Below are 23,016 nucleotides of genomic sequence, written 5' to 3' on the forward strand. Positions count from 1 at the left end.
ACGACTGATCCTGAGGGAGTTGGAGGTAGAGGAGCGAAGAGCTCGAGAGGGGAGGTATTTGCAGAGGGATAGCTCAAGGTATTTTGGATGCAGGCCCCAGAAAGCCTTGTGGACAATGCAGAGGGTTTTGAAAGTTAGCTTCTCCATCCGGGAAAAGGGACTGGGCATCATAAACCATGCAGTGAACATCTGATGACCTGGGCCCTGTTAATGGCTCTTTCAATAGTTGGGCCTTTTGTCCCTCTGTGAAAGTAGTTGAGATGTTGGGAGGCGTTATTCCTCTACCATTGGCAGACGTAAGGAAGTGCAATCCAAGCCCAATTTATGTGGGTTGTCCTGAGAACAGCCGTACTTTCTCATCGGTTTCAAAAACATTTCGAGTAAGGAAATCATCAATGCCAGTACTCAGGAACAAGACTCTACGAGATTCTGTCAAGGATGGAAGGATTTGTATTATTACCAATTTAGAGAAGTCACGTGGGAGAAAATCAGGAGAGGAACATATGAATAATGTTTTGTTTTGGCTCGGTCAAAGAACTAGACCGGGAGTGGTTAAATGTTCAGACTTGAAAATCTTACGGAGGCTGGAGATTCATGAGTGGTGGTTCACTCAGGAAAACAGGGATTGTGTTTGGTAGGATGTGAGGCCAGCAAACTGCCAACTTTCCTTAGTATATGCAAGTATTTCCCTAAGGGTCTTTGAACTTAAAACTCATAGTGGACTAGCCTTTGGGCTATAACTCCCCGTTAAGAATGTGTGTACTTAGATGAATTTCGAATTAGTTTTATTTGTTGTGTTCTATGTGATTGTGTATTGAATGTTATTCTATGTTGTAAGTTGTGTTTTGTTATAGCTCCCTGATGCCTGCGGGCTACAGCAATTTATAAATAAATAAATACATACTTTAAAATGCTTATTGTAGCAGGAGATTTATGTTTTCAGAATCTTTTATTTCTTAATCAAACCCTCGGTTGCAGTTGGCTCAAAGCCTTGTCACAGCACTTGTGGCGACATTGTATATGACTTACCTCTGTATATAATATGAGCAAACTTGTATTCCGTGTACACTTAAGGAAGGTGGCATATTGTCATAATTTAGGATTGGTTTAGCTATGTTGTTCAACTGGTGGGTTGAAAATTTATTTTCTCTGAGGGCCAGTTTCAATACATTGTAAAATGAATTAATTAGTAGTATGACAGACGCGTAGGGAAGTGCTGGAAAGTTGATGGAATTATTAGCAACTGAGTGAACATGATAGGTGATTTAATAATTGGAGGATACGTTAAGTTCATGAACTGAATGTGTTGCATGGAACAACTATATACTAGTGGCTAATGTGTGCATGTTTAACTACAGAAACAGGAGATAGCATGATGTGCTTGTGAAAGGATTAACTATGTAACAAATACACATTGATTCTCCCTCCACTAACAAGAGAAACATATCATATTCTACTCTCCACCCTTTTGTTGGTAGATCTAATATAGGGTGAGTCACATGCATGTTAGATCAAAATGTTCGATACTGTTTCAATCCATGTATGACATGTGGAAAACTGTGGACCATATAGTGAATAACGTAGAGTAGGAATGGTCATATGATCTGGCCACATCAGCCAAACATGGGATTTGTATTACCTTTTAATAATGACCAACAGTAGGCCTATAATTCTATATGCACTTCCTAAGAAGCAGATTTTTCTCTGGATTACTCACATAAAACCTGCAAAACTATTTATGACCCCTTGCACCTTGTCATTTAGCTGACTGGAAATGTGTGAATTTTGTGTGGATTAAACATGACTTATTTTTGAGGTTGAGCATTGGTGATACAGCCTGGTAAAATGGAGTATTTGGGTTGAGGAAAAAACTAAAGCCATTTACAGTGCAAGTGTCAATGGCAGAGGATTCACCCAGTGTTTAACTGTGAACAGTGGACTTCATGCCTCTCTAAATGCATTCACTTGAGTATAGGAAAACCTGAGGATTCCTGCAAAGCCACACTCCCTAATGGATTTTTTGGATCAGGGTGAATGGATGTCATGTGTTGTTTCCATATGCTTTATTGTGGAGCCTGCAAAATGACAGTTGCATGACCGGAAAAAGTATGGCGGAATCCCTGCGAAGATTTGGCAGACCCATGAGTATGGTGGAGGAAAATGGACTGTCAGAATTAGCATCTACTGCAATGTGCTCGTCAGATGGCAGATATAGTGATCTATAGTATATGCATATAGGAAGTCGGAGAAGAAACAGGATACATCCATGTGGCCTGTAAATAAGCAATTGGAAATTAACTCAAACTAACATTTGAGCGAATTGCTTGACTGTATAAACCAATTTATTGAATCAATCTCAAAGTAAAATTGTCAGTCACAAGTAAGGATTATTACACACACACACACACGCACGCACGCACGCATGCGCGCGCGCGCCCCCCCTCGGATTTATTTTGCATGCATAGCAGTGGTTCTTCAATTTTGTGGTGATAATGGGAGTTCCCAACAAACACATGAGTGAGCATATGGGGCATTGCTACTGACTCAGCCTTTTCATTTCTCCTACCAACCAATTCCTAATCACTGCCTGGTTCACTCCTACAGACCGCCTGTTCACAGGATGCGTGCATGTTCTTCTCAGAACATAATTGGGGTTTTGTCAGAAAGATAATTTGAAAATATTCTTCTAAATCTGTGATCTATCCAAGTGGCATTCTTTCCAGGCATAAACACCCACAATTCGTCTTGAAATAAAGGATGTGTATATAAATTAAAAAGCAGTTCCGAAGTGCAGTGAGCAAGTAGAAGTGATATATTTTCTAAATGACTATTCAGGCGTTCAAAATGATGTTATTGATTAAAAAATCGTATGGCCATTAGTGTTGCAATGGCTTGAAAACGGATATATTTTCATCCATGAAGTGTTATTATGGCCCACACGGGAAACCGAGAGATCAGCACATGTGACACACAGTGTTCTTTTTTTCTGTGCTAAAATGTATTGCTTTCAACATTTGCCCATGATTATTATTTTTGGGAGTAAGAACATGATGGTCGGTCCTTACTCCATTAACTATAGTGATTGCTGAGTTGCAATGTGACTACCTGTTCTCTTTTCTTTGGTAGGCCAATACCTCTGTATGGAAAACGTGTGTTCTCTGATGTAGACACTCAGGGACTCATCACGAGGTTGGGGGTTGCCATGGTGCCATATTAGCACCATGGCTACCCCCTTACCGCATTCCGGGTCCGGGTACTTGGAATAGGGACTTGCCGGGTCATTCCAACCTTGGAGGACCCGGTAAATTCCCATTCTGAGAACCATTCCACATTCCCATTCGAGCCCCCATAGGGCTCAATGGGAATGGGGACGGACCTAATAACGGGCCCGCTAATAGCGGGTCCGTTATTAGCTCCCGCTAAGGGACCCGCTAAGGGACCTTGTAATGCGGTGATAAGGGGTTAACGGCAACGGCACCCTTACCGTTTCCGTTAACCCCTTACCACCGACCTCGTAATGAGGCCCTCAGTCATCTTTCTGTACTTCCAGCTCTTAATTAAAAGTGACTCACTGCAGTCCTGGCAGTTTGTTTTAGGATATGACCAGCATTAGTCAGTATAGCTACCAACAGAGAGCATCTGATGTAAACATCCCATTACAAAATGTTCCACTATTTGGCAGTACACCAGAGGTTATTGAACATAGCACGGCTGACAATATGTCATTACATCCATAAGAATATATATATTTGTATTGTTCCCCGATTCCAAACCACACATTGTGTCCGCAATGTGGAGTGGTAAGTATTGATACAGTCATTATTGACCCTTGTCTGCACTACAGAGTAAGGTCTTTGAGAAAGCGGGCACACGGAATGGCCACTTTTTCATCTCCTATCAATCGCCCCAGGAAAAAAATCTGTCTTGCCTCTTGTGCAGGATTTAAACACAAGGGATGTTTAATAATGTCTGCCTCCACCTCTGGAGTGATGGTGAAACTTGGAGGATTTAAAATGCAGGATTTCACCGTGCAGTCGGACTGCATTTACCAACAGCATATTTCCATTGCAGTACTTCAAGCATTAAATAACCCCATACATGTATCATGGTGGGTGTTAAAGCAGGCAGGATCAGCTTCATAACACGTGTTTTAGCATGCACTCTATAGTTGCAATGAGACCCAATGTGGTTTAGGGCAAATCAGTCAGGGACAGCTGATTTCAAATCAAAATGCTGCTTTCTTATCATTATTTCAATGGTAACACATCTTTTTTCTTTGGGTTTTATATTTTTTTTAGTCATATCGTGACAGGTTCCAACATGGTTCCTGTGTAGTCCCTGTGGTCCCTTGAAAGGAGACTGCTGTCCACTAAAGGTGCTTTGCCTGTTAGATGGAGGTGACTTTACAGACAATGTTGTGGCAATGTTGGGTCGCCTTCTAGCTTAAGCGTATCTCTAATGTACCACATTTAAATATGTCCTTCTACATTGCCTTGATTATGTACAGAGTTCTCTCACACAAATTTAGAGAACCATCCTCACAGTTCACACTATGAATCACTGATATTCTTTGTTATATTTTAGAAAAGAGGCCCATTGCCACTGGTGTTTTATTACTCACTGGTACACATGTATAGCTAAGGCATTCCTTTTTATAATTGCCTTGCATTGAGAGGAGTCAATTGGCTAAATCCAGACTGCTCAATGTGTGGCACTAGCAGAAATTATTTGCAAATTAAAATTGATCTTTTAAAAAATGTACCCTCTTTTCTTGTCTTGTCATGTTCATGAACTTTGATACAGGATGAGACTGGGACATCTGTAGATTGTACAGCATCCTAACAACTGGCGATGAACAGGTGTGTTAACCTGGCTTGCTTTTTCTTAGGGATGTATGGAAATTTACATTTAGGGGGTCATTGTAACGCTCACCTGACTCCCACGGAGGCGCTGGTCTAGTCTGGGTTGCTGTGGACTCTTCGAGCGTGATGCACAGAACTCGGAACACCGACTGAACAGGACCCTTAAATCTTGCTTGTCTGGCCCATAGGAATATCCTTCTGCAGATGAGAAAGGGGATTAACAGTCTGCAGAATAGTGTGCTTGCTCCCCCCTTCCCCCCTTCGTTCTTCTCTAACTTCCTCCGAAATCCCCGGTTGAAGCTCACCTTATGGTTTGAAAGGATGAACTCTCCATCCTGCTTCTGGTGCAGGGGCGCGTGCTTGTCCAGTTACTTCACTGGTTTTCAGAATGGCGCTGGCAAAATCCACTTGACTTTTCCGAGCGAAATGCCGTAAGTATGAGGATTACAAAAGTTCAAGTGTTGAGCCTTCTTTTCTGTTGCCTTCCTAACCTGTGATCTGTCCTTTATTTCAGGTGCAGAATGAAGGCGATGCGTTGAGGGATTGACTTGCCGATGGTAAACTCAGGTGAGTTAGCGATGGGGGCGATTCCTCTTAATGTCTTTATATTCCTCCAGTAATGTCTTTTGTCCTTTCCTCACAGGGGCCGGGGTGCAGTACCTGCCAACGTAGCGGCGCCAACCCGAAATGAGGAATGATCCACCAACAGTAGACCGGTAAGTGTTATGGCGGAAAATTAGGCTTTCCTCATATGTTCCTTCTACTCACCTTTTGTCTCTTTTTCTCTCCCCTAGGCGCAGAGATGTGGCGACCGCTGCAGACAGTCGCGGTGGAGCCAGAAGAACTCCCGAGGACAGGTGAGTGAAGCGCGGCGCTGCAGCGAGCAACGCAGTGCTTTTAAATGAAAGTCTTTTCTCAGGAACGCTGACGTGAAGGTTCCGGATGCAGGTAAGAAGTTTGATAAAATTCTTGGTTTTCACCTTTCTCTTCTCTTCTTTCCTTACAGGTTTTCCAGGATCAAGGCGGGCGTGGCTGGAGACCAGATGCAGGAGCAGACACGGTGAGCGTTCAGCTGCTTGGATGCAGAACAACGCGAAGCGTGAGCTACTGTCTGGGCGTGGCTTAAATAGCCCCCAAAGTAGTTCCAGGTAAGTATCCTTCCCTGGCCACGCCCGAGTGGCAAAATAGTCCCAATGAAAAAATAGTCCCTTTCAGGTCTCAGGGAGGCCTGAATCTTGCAGCATGGTCTGCATCAGGTAAGTGCACAAAACACCTTCCTTTATGAGCCTGGCGCCTATGGCGCCAGGACTGATGTCCAACATGAGCCTGGCACCAAAGGCGCCAGGACAGAGTCCAAAGAGCCCCTATAAGGGGCCGCTGGGCTTTTACCCGGGGGCATGATGCCTGCTCCCGGGGGTGCTGGGCATGGCCTGGTGCTCCGGGGGTAGGCATCATAACAGTCATTACGAGTTTGGAAGTAGCCATGGTGCTATTAGCTCCATGACTGCCTCCAAGCATGTGTCCGGGTTCCCTGAATGGGCACTTACCGGGTCATTCCAACCTTGGAAGACCTGGTAAATCCCCATTCAAAATACCCATCCCCATTCCAATGGGGAGGGAGTTATTAGCTCCCTGGTCCCCTAGCGGCTCCTGGTAAGGACGCTGGTTTTACCAGCCGGCCTTAGTGGGACCCGCTAAGGGACCTTGTAATGCGGCGGTAAGGGGTTAACATCACCGGCATCCTTACCAGCGCTGTTAACTCCTTACCGCAGCACTCGTAAATACCACCTTAGTCTTGAAACACAACCCTGTTGTTTTTGCAGTTTGTGGATAGAGTCCATTGCTTTGCCTCATCCCATTTGAAAGCATCATAACAGCGTCTTTCACAAGTGTATCATTTTTTGCACTCCAACATCAAGCATGTGATGTTTTTATCAAAGTCATCATTGCTGTATTGATTACTGCAAATGTGTTTTATTGTGCAAATATATTGAGCAGTGGTGTGAATAATTTCTTTCCTGGTAGTGTAGAGACCAATTAGAAAATATTGCCCCTTCACATTGTGTTAATCTTTTAATTCTGACATCCTGTCTTGTCCTTCTTGATTGCATTTTAAAAGGATGATATCATGATGACTGCTCTGTTATCCCAACATATCACACAGAGTGCAGGTATGCCAACTGGTTTAGCACTGTCCTTTATGTTTCGCTTTGTTAACTGTGGTTAAAAACATGTCATTGTTGTAAGTCTGTACCATCTGTAGAACCTTTGTAAAAAAAATAGTGTCATACCATTTTCTTTTCTCAATATTATGCCTTTGACTCACGTATCTGTCTATCTCTTGTCCAGCAGGAAGAGGTATTGGAGGCAACTCTACTCTCAGGACAATATGACAATATGACACAACCTCAGGTGAACATTAAAGTCAAGTGTTTTTTTCTTAGTACATTAATGGATATAGGTGTCTACAGCTAGAAGTAGAAGAAGTAGAAGCATGCATGTCACAAGTGTTTGTCCTTGCTATCTCTAGGCCTAGAACAATGTATAGCAACAATCAATTTCTTGGTGTCAGTATTGTGAGTTTGACTCAGGTCCATGTTCATTTCCTAACCCACAGGAGGACACAAGGATGGTGACTCTTTCCTTAAAATCATATGACACAACACAAGGTGAACGCATGTGTCAAGGGTTTTTGCTTGGTGCTTTACCGGGGATAGGTTTTCGTGGCTACAAGTGGAAGCATGCATGTCACAAGTGTAAGTATTTGCTATCTCTAGGCCTAGTGCAATCTATAGCACCATGACATTTACTTGTGTCAGTATTGTGCCTTTGACTCATGTCTCTGTTTATCTCTTGTCCACCAGAGGAGACTATGAAATTAACTCTGTTCTCAGTCCCAAATGAAACAACACAAGGAGAATAGGTCTGCCATGCGCATCATTTGCTTGCACTTGCGATAATGTTCCTTTTCATAAACATCTAACGGTTTATGTTTATTGATTTAGTAGTTGTTCTAGCAAATGTAGCCCTACCAATCGGGAATACATTTCTAAATACGAAGGAGTTGCTGGGTGTGTTCTCTTTCGATACACACACAATGCCGTGGAGTTCATATCTTAATGCCATTTGTTCAATTTTACATTCTTCTAGTTCTCATATTGTCGCCTGATTCAGCCACAATGGAAGCGTGGCTGTTTTAGCCCAGTGTGTCAAGAAAACAAGGGCACGTGCAAAGGATAATGCACTTATAATTGTATAATTCACTTCTTTCAGAAAAAGTTATATTTGACATGTATTGGACCCGAGTCATTGTCAAACTACTTTTTTTGCATTCTGTTACAAATTACCAGTCAAAACAATTATTAATTTGAAAGCTATGTTTATTTACAATTTTGTTTTCAATTATTTTAAATAGAGGCCAAGGAAAAGGTCAACTTGAACATGCTGACCATTAAACAAAGCCGGGACACAGGGTGTCAAAAAATGGGGATCTGAGAAGAACTGTTGTTGCAGCAGTCTGACCTTCAACTAAATATCATCATAAGGGACGCCCATGTGCACTGGTTAAACACCACCCCAGAGCCACGGAAGGTAATGAAAGATCATTGCTACTCTGCAATACGTCCTCCTCACATGTCATTATCAACAGAAGAGGTAACCAAATGTATACCCAAACAAGTGACACATTTAGAACTTCAAAAAAGTAATTTTCATGATTACTGTGTTTCCTGATATCACTGATCACATCACAAACAGTGGTTGTATCTCTTTTTTCATTCAGAACATCAAGACATTGGGCCTCATTACACGGTAGGTGGTAGGGGATTACCGGCACCGGCAAGGGCACCAGTGCCGGTAATCCCCACCGCCCTACCACGAGGTCCCTCAGTGGGTCCCGTCCTTAACATGTGGTCAGACCACATGTTAAGGACAGGACCCGCTGAGGGACTTCAGTGCAAATAACGGTACTGCAAATTGTGGTACCGTTATTTGCTCCTTCCCCATTCCCATTGAGCCCTATGGGGGCTCAAATGGGAATGGGGAATGGTTCCCGGAATGGGGACTTACCGGTCCCACAAAGGTCGGAGTAGGCCGGTAAGTCCCTTTTCCAGGAACCCAGCCTCTGACAGCGGTAAGGGGGTAGCCATGGCGCTAATAGTGCCATGGCTACCGCTTTCCGTGTAATGAAGCCCATTGCATATAACAAAGACATAGACCTACAGTAAACAATGTAGAATGTGTAGGAAATGACCACCACATTTCAGGCTGAAGAAAGTGACATGCGAAATGAATGAATATTGGGAACCAAAATATTGTGTGTTTGACTGCTGATTGCTTGATATTTTACGGATTCTAAAATGCAACAAATCAACTCAGGGTAACACGATGGCAAATCTTTGATTATAAAAAAAAAAAAATAAACAAATGTTACCATTCAAGGTACCTATGTGGACAAAGTCTGAAGCCTTTTGTGATCCGCTTAACTTTTGCTTAGAAAAGTTAAAGCAGGCAATATGAGTTCATATGCACTGCTTTTTCGTGGTTTGACATTCTCTAAAATCTCTGATTTGTGTAAACTTTAGGGAATCAAACTGATGTTGTGGAACTCCTACTACATGTACGAGTGAAAATACCTCTTCCAGCAGAACATGATTCCTGGCTACAAAAGCATACAGCGGTGGACTGCACGCTCACTGTAAACAGGCTTTGTTTGGCAGGAGATGGCCAGTGTGTCATTCAAGAATGTATTGCTAAGTATTGCACATATCACCATCAGGACTTCAACACTAAAACATTGTAAGCTCTTTGGTGGTCCAGGTAACAGAATGTATTTCCAAAATTGTGATGAAAAGGCAGGGTTTTGTGAAATGGTTTGAACTTCTTCAATCCAGAGAACTCGATTTCAAACTAACATGCAAACATGCAAACATTGCCAACGTAATGTCAGAGTGGGTCTCACAGAACCGGCACCAGTTTGACATTTGGTATTTGTCGAAGTCTGTGGCAAAGTAAGTAAATGCTGCACACATAAACAACCTGATGAACTACTGACATGATCACAGTCCATGAATAAATGTCTCTGGTGGAGTTTTTATAATCATGCAAAATCAGAAGGCATACAGGTTGAAAAGTGGCAATCACCTCTGCAACATGCTGCCAACTAGCATTTATGCGAAGCCAACAATTACTATCTTGCTGGCACATATCCAACACTAAGCGAGGAACTTCAGAGGTGGAGAAGTGGTTGAAGCATTGGTTGCTGCTTCATACAACTCTTGTGTAGATTGTGTGCAACAGAGGACTCACTACAGATTAAAGGGTGCCACAGATCAAGAACTTACAACACATTCTGGTATTTCTGAGAATGTGCTGGTAATTATCACAGCTTGATTCAGACTGGGTGGCAGGAAGGCCATACTAAGGGGAATACCTGATCTAAATCACAATCACATATGGACTCCCTCCACCCTAGCCCAGGATACCCTACCTCCCAGACATTAAGCCATCTTAATGTCAGGTAACCACTGCTTTCTAATGCTACACTGAATTAACAGTTGGAGCCGAAAGGCTGCATCTTTCCCTTTCTCACCACCTCTGGTAATTACTAGTGGCACCCTACTCTGATAATCCTAATGACATGAAGGTTATGAAGCAACTTTGCTCACTATCTTGCCCTCTCTCTGTCTGTCTGTATTTTACATTCTCTTTACCGCCTGACCTTATACTTCCCCTCTCTCTGAGCTACTCTTCCTCCCTCTCTCTCTTATCGCTCTCTCTTGTCTCCCACTCCTCCTTTTACTTCATCCTATTATCGCCTCTGCCTTTTCTCTCCTTCCTTCTCTCTCTTTCTCTCTCTTTCTCTCTCTCACACCTGCCTCTATCTCTGTCTTCCTCACTATTTTACCTAGCCTCTCTCACTCTAGATTTACCTCATCTGTCTGCCCCACCGATCTGCCTTACTCTCCTCCTTACTCCCCTCCCTCCCTCCTACTACAACTTCCTCTTATTCTTCAACCTCTGACCTCTACAGTAACCTCTCCTATCTTGCACTTTGAATTTCACTCTTTCTTACACTCACTTTTTGTCGCCTGATGAGTCTTAACTTTCAAGTCCATTCTACTCTTTCCTATCCTCCACACTCTCCATGCTATCACCCATTCCAGCACACATTCTCCTAACTGCAACAATACTCTGTCAGTCTTGATACCGCTCTCTTTTAGACACACCATACCAGCATTCTATGGCAACAGTTTCTCAGTCCTCACCTGTAGAGCTCTATGTTGTGCCCTGTGCCTGGTCTCTTGTTCCCCCACCACTCCTCCTGACTTCACCCGACCCCCTTCATTCATTTCTGCTGTCACATGTCTCTTATAAACTGGTCTTTCTGTTTGCTGGCTTCCCTAATTACTATTGGTCCTCACACCTGACCTTTGGGGAATATGCTGTTACTCTGTTTCCCCGTGGAATGAATCACAGGGTTAAAAATCATGTAAACCCTTATTAGCTTATTATGCTCACCCGTTTTCCTGCTGCAGTGTTCATAGAGTTTATCTTGCTACATATTGGGATTCTGGCTCCAAGTGTCATATTCCAGCTGCCCTGGAAGGATCTCAATCTGGTTGGTACTCTGGAGGGGATGAGTGAGGGACAGGTTTTCACATTGGTGTTCCTGTTTGCTTAGTTCTCTGTTGGGAAGAACTTCTTTCAGGAGCCAGTAGGCCTGCAAGATACAAGAAAGGTTTTGCTCCAGAGAAGAGGCTTCAAGACATGGTGAAACAGATAGTGATACAAAAATCACAGGCATGCTCCGCATGATTAGGGGATTCAGGAACTTGGGCCCTCCCAATTCTCTCACCTCTGTCTTAGGATATGCTCTAGAACATATGCAGGATGCTATGTGCTCACATCCCCTAACCAATGATTCAAGAATGTAAGGGATCAAGAGTAACAGTCAGAAACAGTGGCATTATGTTTTTAGTCATAGAGTTTTATGAAGATGAAATAAGAAAGGGTCACATGCCTCAACAAAACTAAGGGCCATCTGTGTCAGAATGTTCACCCAAAAAGTGTCCTCCATCCTGTGTCCAAAAACCCTAGACTGATACTTACATGCTAAGCTCAATCTAATGTGCAACTCAGGGATTTCTGAAAGCTATACACGTATAGCTTTCTTTCAAAGTTCCAAAACATAAAGTCCTAAGGTGCAGAAAAGAAAAGGAATAAAGTTCCACCAGGAAAAGGGGTCCTCCCTTCCCCCATGTTTCTTCCACTATCTATCCAATACTTCCAGAAAGAGTCAATAATGTTCCACTGCTTCACAGGGGATGACACTTTCCCTAAATTTCTCTTTTCATATAATGTTTTACTTCACGATTTCAAGGAGGACGACTCCTCCCTTGAGTATCACTTAAGCAGACAGTTATTTCGAATGTTCCAATCTCTCACTCTCTGGATCTCAGTTATCCCTAAAGGGGTATGGTTCTTCCCTTTTCCATTGATTGTCACTATTCCACAATTTCAAGGAGGGGTTTTGACCCCTAAGAATTCTCAATCCTTTTCCTACTGCTGGTGTATTCTTCTACCAGGTTAATCACAGCATTATTACTTCTCTCATTCTCTGGGTCTCAATTATTTTTTTGAAGAGGAATGGTTCTGCCCTTTTTGTATTGATGGCCACCGTTTCACAAATTCAAGGAGGGGTCTTGACCCCTGTGCTTTCTTAATCCTTTTTCTACCCCTGGTGTACTAATCTGCGATTGTATTCACAACTTCATTACTTATCCTTAAAAGGGCTCTGATTCTTCCCTTCTTATATTGGTTATCACTGTTCCACAATTTAAGGATGGGTTTTACCACTGAGTCTTCTCACTTCTCTTCTTACACCTGGTTTACTCTCCTTCAAGATTATCACACCTGGGTGCCTCCCATTAGCCGCTTGCTTCCTGCGTTGCCTTCCTCTGTTTTTGGTTGCCCTAGCTGCCCATGGCAATAAAGCAGGAAACTTCTCTCAGCTCGGTTTCTCTGCACGCTCTTCTCACCAGCCTCTGTGCTCCGTCCTGCAGTCTGTTTGCCTCCAGTGTCCCAACCAGTGTCAGAACAAGTTGGATTTAGCAGGAGCCTCTGTCTCTCACTCACGTTCTGATCAACTGTGTGAGTTTTAAATGTCCCGCAATTGGTTGGCATTTTCTAAAGACTAGAAGGAGCATTGGCTTACTGCTTCTAGTCATCCTCATTACTCCTTCCCTCTTCCTTGTGTCAATAATATACAGGGGGTGGGGGTATATAATGTTCTTGGCCATGCAAACGCAGGAATTCTCTACCTGCATAACAATAGTCCATACAGGAATGTTGCAAAAGCACACAGGTGACATTAAGAATTACAGCTGTAAGATTATTTGGAGTCATTATTTCTCTGTCTCCCTGTTGTTTGACCTCCCCTACGTGATCCTCCCACAGATAGCCACCCCCCAGGGTCAGAGTCAGGTAGTGCTGTCTTTCCCGGGATACGTAAGAAAATCTTCCCTCCAGCGAATCAGTGACGATGTTGCTAGATTTATCACAAATCCCAGACCCTGTTACAAGGGCCTCACATACTTTTGCTTCACTGGGGTTTGGGTTGTGTTCCCTATCATGTGTCACAAATATAATACCAACTGGTATAATTTCAGCATTGACAGCATGGTGGCAAGTAAATGGCTAGCTGTGCTTGCCAACAGTGCAAATGTGGGTAGGCAACAGACAAGAACAGAAGGTGGTGCAATGGGAATAGAAGGAGGCAAATTACAAAATAAAATAAAATAACATGTGCTTGAGAAAAAAAATGGAATTTGAGAGTGTGCCTGATCTCAATTTAATGGTCTTGGCAATTGAACACATGTTGTATTCAACCTTGACCTATGTGTTTTTTAAACACTGCAATGCCCTTTCTGGGAAATGTATATATATTAAACGCACTCTATACCTATAATTAACATGTGAGGACCATCCACGTATAATTTGCTAATAATGTGCAAACATCATAATATCATTTCAATGAAAATAAATTATGAATGATCACAAATGTGTTTGAACAGGTAGCAATGATGGTGAAAGACAGACTGCGTGAGGGATTTGTTAAACTTGTGAAATAATGTTTTGACCCACAAGTCAATCAAAATAGATGCCCACAAACACATAAAAGACATATATGGCTTTTTTTGTATTAAACCAGCTTCTAAGTCTTCCTGAGTGAATAAGTGGAACATGAACTGTAACCAATAAATTAAGAGGCAGCTTGACAAGGCAGCCTCTTTGAAAGCAGTGAGTCCTGCATGACTTCCAAAAAATTGGGAAGACATATCAAGATTATTTTAGCATTGATAAAGGATGTTTTATAATTGCATTTTGAACGGGCGCACCTTGCCCAAATATATTTCTTTGTTCACAGTAGTAGTGCAATGATGGTAGACATTCCATGAATAGATCTCTGCAGACTTGATAGTTGTATACTGTATATGATTGACTAAGTTATGATTCTATTATTTCAAATCATAAGATTCATTTCAATAGTATACTGTTTATTTGTAAGGGAGTGTTATATACCATAACATGGTCAAAGAACCAATACCACAGACTTGTGGGACGTGTTTTTGAAGACATTACTTAATCGTCACAATCAACATGTTTGTTTTAATGTCCACTGTAAAGGAGTGGAAGGAGGAGACTGACACACAGGTGGCATTCTATTGACTATACACTTTAATATTTTGGAAAATAAATAAAAACACCTGAACTTTACATGTTTTCTGAGAAGGGTTTCTCTATTTCAACTGAAACCACTGAGAAGTCTGTCAGGATATCTAGATAAATTAAAAGTCCACCATCCTGTGCCAGAAACCTATTTCCTTCCCTTACATGGCTTCTTCTCCAAAGGTTCCAATGCCTTTTTAAAGTACAAAACAAAGTTCCAGATTGAAAGTCTTAGTTCACTTATAAAACAATAACCTAATTCCAAAACATCAAAATGCCTTGTTACTCATGGTTGTTATTCACCGTGGGTGTCCCGGAGAAAGCCTACCTTTTCTAGGTGCCTTGTTTCTATTACCAGGAGGAATGCTCCCCTTCTCCTGGTCTACTCAATCACAGTTCACAATCACAGTGCACACTGTCAGGGAAAATGCCTCTCTTCCCTTGGATTTATTACACCTTCTTTCTTAACTTTGTTCCCTGAAACGCCAAGGGGAATGACTCCCTTCCCCATGTCTATTTCAGACATCACAATATTCACAATGGCATACCCTGGCCTTTCTCAGACTTCTCACAATGTTCACAATGGCAGGGGAAAGGATTCCCTTCACCTGACCTGTCTCAAGGTTCTCTGCTGATTATATAGCAGACCTGGTTCACTATCCTGCCAAGTTTTGCTATTGTCCATATCACTGCTGTACGTTCTTTTCTACAATTCGGCATACCAGATGCTTACTTCATGTTTAATTATTTGTTGAATGTCTCTTTCCCAGGCTTTCCTCTCAGCCCTGTATAGCAGACCTGGTTCACTATCCTGCCAGGTACTGCTATTATCCATATGACTGTTGTACATTCTTTTCTGTAATTGGGGGTCACAGGCACTTAATTCAGGTACACCTATTCTTTCAAAGTCTTTTCCCCAGGATCTTCTCTCTGTCTTGTTCCCTAGGGTGCTTCTACCCTTCTTTATGGGGTCCCAGGCCCTTCTTCTGTCCCCATCAGCCAGCCCCACCAACACCCCTACCTCCCGGTAGCTTCCGTTTGGGTTCCAGACAGTCCCAGTTCTCAATCTCATTCATCCCACAGTCTCTGTGTGGTCCACTCTAGCTCCAGCACCTCTGCAGTTGTTACTCCCCACTGGTCTGCTTTTCCAACATGGACCGTATGGTCCTTTAACTTCCGTCGGCCCCAGCAGCATTCTCCTAGTCGGAAGAAGGGTCCTCTCTCTTTTAACCCTCTTTGGAGACTTTACCTTCTCACCTTGCATCTCAGTTCTCCAGTCACCTTCTCTTTGCCGTACCGGCGACCTGCTTGCAGCTCCTCGAGGGAGGACTGAACACCATCTTCAACCTTTATTCCCTTTTTATGTTCCACTTAATCACATATTGTCCATATTGAGTAGAACGCTGGTTTTGGTTCTGCAGTGCATTATTCATAACTCCATGTCTCTTCTTCATCTTGGTATTGATGTTATCACTCTCAACTGGATTACTTGAATGCTTCTTTGTCCCATTCTTCTCATATGACTCACATAGGTAGTATCTACTATTCCCATCTCAGTGCTTCTTAAGGAGGTTGATGCATCTATTATGTTATGTTATGTTAAATTGTCTTATACCACACACCGTTACCATTGGTATAGTCTATAGGCAATCCCAGCATCTACCCTGCACAAGTACATGGAAGTGTGCAGAACTATGCTAGCCTGCACACTGTAGTTGAATAAGGGATGTTGTGGTATGGGCCGGTCATACCACATACTCCCCAGTTAGTCATCCCTAGTCCCAGGGGGGGATCCCTCCCCATGAGATCCACCTGCACCACCCCCAGGCGGACTAGCGGGTAGCGGCCTGACTTCCCTGACATGGGAAGGGGCTCCCCCCAGGTAAGAAGGGATGACATCAAAGGATTTGTCACACAATGCTCGACTTTGCTATTGTAAAATAATGAATAACAATCTACGAGGCTGTGCATTGGAATGCAAGCAAGACACACTGGAGGGATGTCTTATGCTCACTACAATTTTTGATTGTGTGATTTTATGCTTTACCTGACAACTGAATAAATTAATCCAAACTCTATTTCACTGAGTATAACATCATGCTATAGATTATTTTTATGTTGGTTTATTAACTGATATGCAGACATTACTAGTCAATACTACTAAACAAGGTGTACCTTTAGTTCAGTAAAGTAAACAATAACACATATGGGATGTTTTGCTTTAGTACAAGAAACCACAATCTGCATGCTCAAGTGGTGAAATTGCCAAATGTCCCCAGAACCCTACTTCACCAATAACAGTGGTTGTGATCCTGTGTTTCCTAATGTTGGTATGCGTGTGGAGGTGCTACTTAGACTGGTGAATTGTCAGCACATCTGAGTGATTTAGTTCACAGCTTACTCTTCACCAACAGCAGACTGACTTTCATTTTCTATAGTGTTGCTTCACAGTTAACCATCATTTACCACACACCAGCACAACATTCTCCCTTTTCCTTCTAAGGATGGGCCCTATCACAGTGTCAAACCGGATATTAAATTATGCCTCTTATTACAAACGATTTGCATGTATATTGGCCTACGCCAAGTTGCTTAAAAATTGTATGCGAATAACTCTCTGCGGCAAGGTCTTGACCTTAGAAATTGATGTAAGCCTCCATCTTGAATCAAGACTCCATTTTAGGTTAGAAACCGCCATTTTGGGGTTTTGTACAAAAGTCACCCTGTAATCTAAAATGTCCGTCTCGTATGTCCTTGTTCTTGCCTTAACCTCTCCAACCTCTGTAGGGAAGTTAATGTCCAACCTGCCTTCAGGCTACATGTTAGGGTCATGTAGACCTTGTCCTTTGTTGACCTCGGAGCAGGGGATTACTGGAATTAGCAATGTTAAACTACAAGTATACAAGAACAGTAATGCTATCCGAATATAATATGCGTAACATTGTTTGATCTGTAGTAAAGCAATGTATAAAGAGTGTAAATGTTAAATTAAAGAATAATGGAGTGTGTTAGTAAATGTATCGAAAAGTAAACCGCATGCATGAGATATGTAAATTAGGAAAGTGAACCTGGCGTGACCCTAGCCCAGTGCATGTTTAACCTGTAAGGGGGCTGGACATCATTTCACATATTGTATAAAAGCACTGATGTCCAGCTAGGAAATTCCCTCACTGCTCATATTAGACCTGCTGGTGGTCTCTGTGATGTATTGATGGCCAAAGAGATATTTGTGTACTTTGCTGAATACTGTTCAGTTTTGTAATAAAGATTCTGGGAATCTTTATAAGCCTGTGTCGGTGTATTTTCCTCTGCTCGGTGTAACAGCCGTAATATTGTATTTTTTCTGATTCCACAGTTGGCGCCTGAATAGGGACCCTCAAGATTGACTTCGTCTCGTTGAAGGTTGGCTCAGCTATCGGACCGGGATCGGACGGTGTCAACAGAACCGGCCACTCTAAGACGAGAAGTGAATTTCTTGACGAAACTGCACGATCTGATCCCTGGACGGTGAGCTATAGCCCGAGACGACATCTTGACGACGGTCCATACATTTGAGGTGGGTAAATTTGCCGGACATCATCAGATACGTGGGTCCTTTGCATTGTCCTTAGTAACCCGATAGTGCCTCCCAGTCCTTTGTCCCGATTCTTAATTTAACCCCGACAAATTTGAATTTGGAGCATTGTACTCGCGAGCACAAATATTTAACCAGGTAACACCAGAACTTTGATATGCCAGGGAAATTGTCTGCCTGCTTTAGGGCATTTTTCCGCAGTAACAGACAATCTTTGGAAGATAGCCGTCCCGCACCACAGGAGGGGTCGCCGGCATGTACTATGTACTGTAAGAAAGTCATTGGTACTATAGCATTTAATGACATTTGGCACAGACAAACCAGACATAATTCTGATCTTCGGTGGCCGACCAATGGTAGTTTTGAAATCCCCCGTATAGAATATTTAGAGTCTGTATTAGTAAAGAAGAAGGCTAGGCCTGTAGCATTTGATGCGTTGCACAGTTGGAAAATAGAAGCTTTGCAGCAACAAAAGAGTAGAGAGAAGCATATGCTTCGACATATGACGAGTGTCGAAAAGGCACTGTTGTATGATCAAAATAAGCAATGGGAGTCAGTTAGGAACACGGATAGTGCATTTCAATTAGGCATTCAGAAAATCTACCCTTCAAAAGAATTTCATACGTCAGACGAATTGATCAATAAACGTTTGCATGAACGAAGGTGCGGTGCCTCCGCGCCACCTCCATACGTTCCTCCTCCAGGCGCTTTGCCCCTTCCTGTTGTAGTTCCCCCTCCCATAGTTCCTCCGGTCCTCCCTGTTGTTCCTCCTGTTGTTCTTCCAGCCATCGCCCCTTTGCCTGCACCCTTGCCTTCACCTGTTGCTATTCAGAATGTGCCTACTCTTCCCCTTCCAAGTGATCTTGCATCGCTTGCAGTAGACCAGGGAGCAAGACCAAGGGTTGTGACTCCTAATACTGTGTCGCCAGACAAGAGGAATGAATTGACTGCTTGGGCTAAACATTGTATGGAGAAGGGTGAACAAGCTGATGTTTTTTCCACACTAGAAAATGTAAAAGATATTCCTGAGAAAAATGTTTTTATCGAAGGATTAGGGACTCATTTAAGTATAATGTGGAATAGACTAGATGATGTAGATTTCCCACAAGGGGTACGGGATTTGAATGCCTTACCATTGTCCAGAGATACTGCGGAGAAGGTATATGAGCATGTTGAGAGGATTTTTGAGTATAGGAAGGAGTTGGAAGAGTTACAGAACGAGGAAGTAGATGGTGATAGTTTAGGTATTATGTATTTACAGAAACGGTTTTCTCCTCGTCGAGAATTAAAAGGTGAGGAAGCACGAATTTGTACAAAGGACGCGATAAGATGGATTTCGGATATGTCGATAACTCCAGATGAAGTATATGACACATACAGTCAATATACGTTAGAAATGTAAAAGAAAGTGATACAGGTGATGGTAGAGCACCTGAAGAATGAGTGTGTAAGAAGAAAGATTTGTTGTCCCGCAGAATTGTTGAGTGTTTATAAGAGAACTTTTTCAATTGATACTTCTTCGACTGCCTTAGTGCTTGACTTGGCTCTGTTGCTTAGTAAGCGTTCAGAGCTGCCTACTTCTCAGTTGCCTATGAGAGAGGTCCCTCCGACATTTGTCCTAAAAGTTGAGATTGCGGCTGACGCTGCACGAGGTATAGTAGCCGGAGAAATTCCTGCACATTACGTTTCACAGTTTGTTCACATGCCGTTTTCAAGACAGGAAGTGAACACCATAAAGCAATCTATTCCTGATATACGAAAAAATCCGACCGGATTCTATAAAGAAATAGAGTCGGTCTTACAGTCGTCGGTATTCACTCTAAGTGATATTGACCTATTATTTCCCATACTCCTGCCAGTTGATTTGTGGAAGCAGATTAGGACTATAGATGACATACCTGGGTTGGGAGATACATGGGATAACATGACTAGGCTGGACAGAGAAAGACCAGCTGGCGAACGACCACCTCAAGTGATATTAACTTTGCCTGATAGAATTATTGTAAAATTGAAAACTATGGTTCCAGAAAAAAGAATCATATGGGACAAGCTTACGGCCTGTGTCCAAGGAAAGTCTGAGGGTGCTACCGATTTTTTCAATCGGTTCGAGCAGGTATTCTCGGATTTCAGTGGACAAGATTTGGGCACAGAGTCAGGGAAAAGGTTGTTTGTCGACAAATTTTTACGTGGATTGCTGCCTGACATCCAGTTACAGATTATGTCCTCTGAAAGCGCTTGGCAGGCGAAGTCCCAATCAGAAGTATTGCATATGGCTCAGTATTATGAAAATCGTGTAAACACTGAAAAAGAGAAACTTGAGAAAAAAAAGGGTGACTTGAAAACTAAAGTTTTATTGCAGCAGATCGTTAGAAGCCCTAGAGGGGGTACTCAATTTAGAGGTCAGTACATTCCACAGGGAAGTGCGCCCTTGGCTCCGGTAACCATTAACCAGTGTGCCTACTGCCGGCAGGAAGGCTACTGGCGCGCACAATGCCCGACCTTACAGCAAAGGTCATTTGGGAACACGGGTAGACGATCCAGAGGTCGCCCAGGTGCAGGGGGCCCTGGCAGAGGTCGGTTTGCACCAGAATGACAGCAATCTCCTTCACAAGATAAGTACGTTTTCGAATGTGGATAATAGAAACATTTTTGATCACCCTTCTGCCGTGTACCTCTCTGAAGAACTTCCTTTTGATAATATTTTGTTCCGCTAGGATTGCCCGAAGCAGGATTTGGAACCTACACCTATTCCCGTTCATCAGAAAGGCCCCTACGTTGAGATGGCGGTGGGAAATAGGAAGCATCTATTTTTAGTAGATACGGGAGCACAGAAATGTTCCATTGACCATGCACGGGTTCCAAATATTCCCCTGTCAGGGCAATCCAACGTTTCCGTAGGGTTTTCAGGCACACCTGTAGTTTGTCCGGTCTCTTTGCCGGTACCGATAACACTGGGTCCCTTCACGGAACAGTGTCCATTTTTACTTACCACTAACTGTGGGGAGAACTTGCTGGGGCTAAATTTGTTGAAAGCATTACACGCAGTAATTCATTGCTCTCCGGATGGGATTTGGCTAACAATTTCACCCCAGCAATCACTCGCCTCTCAGTTTTTGACTCGACCTTTACCGCCAGAATTTAGTAATGTTCCAGAATGCCTATGGGCAATCGATGATAATGATGTGGGCATTCTCCAAATTGATCCTGTTAAAATTATTTTGAAACATGGAGTAAAATTGCCTCGCATCCCACAATATAAGATCTCAGTTGAAGGCGAACAGGCTTTGAAATGTATAGTTTCTGATTTTGTACATCGTTGAGTAATTGAGGAGATTACGGGTAGCATATGTAACAGCCCCATTTTGCAAGTATACAAAAAAGGTGATAATGCGATTCCCTTTCGTTTTATAATTGATTTACGCGCTATTAACAAAATTGTGGCTCCTCAATTTCCTATTGTACCTGATGTTACAATGATATTAACCAGGATTCCGGCTTCTGCCACTCACTTTAGCGTTGTTGATCTTAAAAACGCGTTTTTCAGTATTCCTATACACAAGGATAGTAGGTATTTGTTTGCGTTCACCCTAGGTGGACGCTCGTTTACATTCACTCGTGCACCACAAGGGTACACTGAAAGTCCAAGTATTTATAGTAGGGCATTGAAAGAGCAGCTTGATACCCTCGAGTTGCCTACTACTTGCACGTTACTACAGTACGTAGATGACCTCCTCTTGGCCGCTGATTCTGAGAGTGCCTTTAAAGAAGGCACCGTGTTGCTGCTTTGTCATCTAGCAAAACATGGCCACAAAGCTTCACTTAAGAAATTCCAATATTGTTGCAGGAGGTCGCCTATTTAGGCTATCTCCTGTCAAAGGAGGGAAGACGGTTGACACCTGAACGAATAAAGACTATTTCTGGTATGCCTGTCCCAAATACACAAAAGGAAGTTAGAGCCTTGTTAGGTATGGCTTCTTATTGTAGATTGTGGATCCTGAATTTTTCGTTAACGATTAAACCAATGTTGGCTTTGACAAAGAAGGGCATTTCTTTGCCATTGCCATGGACCTTGGAACACCAGACAGCATTCGATTTGCTCAAATCCGCGCTGTGTTCGGCGCCGGTTTTAGGAACTCCGAATTATGATAAAGCTTTTGTATTGTTTGTGCATGAACGTGATGGGTGTGCTTTGGCTGTGTTAACGCAGGAACATGGAGGGAAGAATAGGCCGTGCGGCTACTATTCCTCCGCCCTTGATCCTGTAGCATGCGCTTTGCCAAGATGTTTGCGCGCTGTTGCTGCTGCTGCTGCGTCTGTAAAACAGAGTGAGGGAATGGTCCTGGGTCATGCGTTAACCTTCATGGTACCTCACTCTGTAGATATTCTATTGAATAGAACTCAAACGCAACACCTCACTTCTGCACGATTGACAAGATATGAACTGATCTTGTTTGCTCCCCACATTCAAATTCAGAGGTGTTGCGTATTAAATCCGGCTGAACTTTTACCTGTCTCACAAAATATTGTTGATGATGACGATACGTCACACAATTGCCTTTATATGACAGAACAAGAGACTAAAGGCAGAATTGATTTGAAAGACACGCCTTTGAATAGCCCTCAAGGAGAGCTATTTTGTGATGGCTCTTGTTTTAAACTTCCAGACGGTACATCCACGGCTGCTTATGCTGTCACTACTTTAAGTACGGTTGTGGAAACCAAAAGAATTATGCAAAAGTCTGCGCAGGCCGCAGAAATTATAGCGTTAACTATAGGGCGTACAGTGAATATATATACTGACAGCCAGTATGCCTTTGGGGTGGCCCACAATTTTGGTAGACTTTGGAAGGA

At 42.8% G+C, this 23,016-nt stretch overlaps 1 protein-coding gene across 3 annotated transcripts in view; it reads right to left on the reverse strand.

The window, feature by feature from the left end:
* LOC138481092 (protocadherin-11 X-linked-like) overlaps positions 1-23,016 on the reverse strand; it is a 623,638-nt gene that overhangs the window by 428,125 nt on the left and 172,497 nt on the right. The window contains exon 2 of one of the 3 annotated variants that reach the window (XM_069612997.1): positions 11,382-11,583. The exons of the other annotated variants lie outside the window; for them this stretch is intronic. The gene's annotated coding sequence lies outside the window, so the exon portion shown is untranslated. The remainder of the gene's footprint in view (positions 1-11,381; positions 11,584-23,016) is intronic. 3 annotated transcript variants of the gene reach the window in all.

Source organism: Ambystoma mexicanum, chromosome 5p (genome assembly GCF_040938575.1).
Source record: "Ambystoma mexicanum isolate Mex_15411 chromosome 5p, UKY_AmexF1_1, whole genome shotgun sequence".
Taxonomy (NCBI): Eukaryota; Metazoa; Chordata; class Amphibia; order Caudata; family Ambystomatidae; genus Ambystoma; species Ambystoma mexicanum.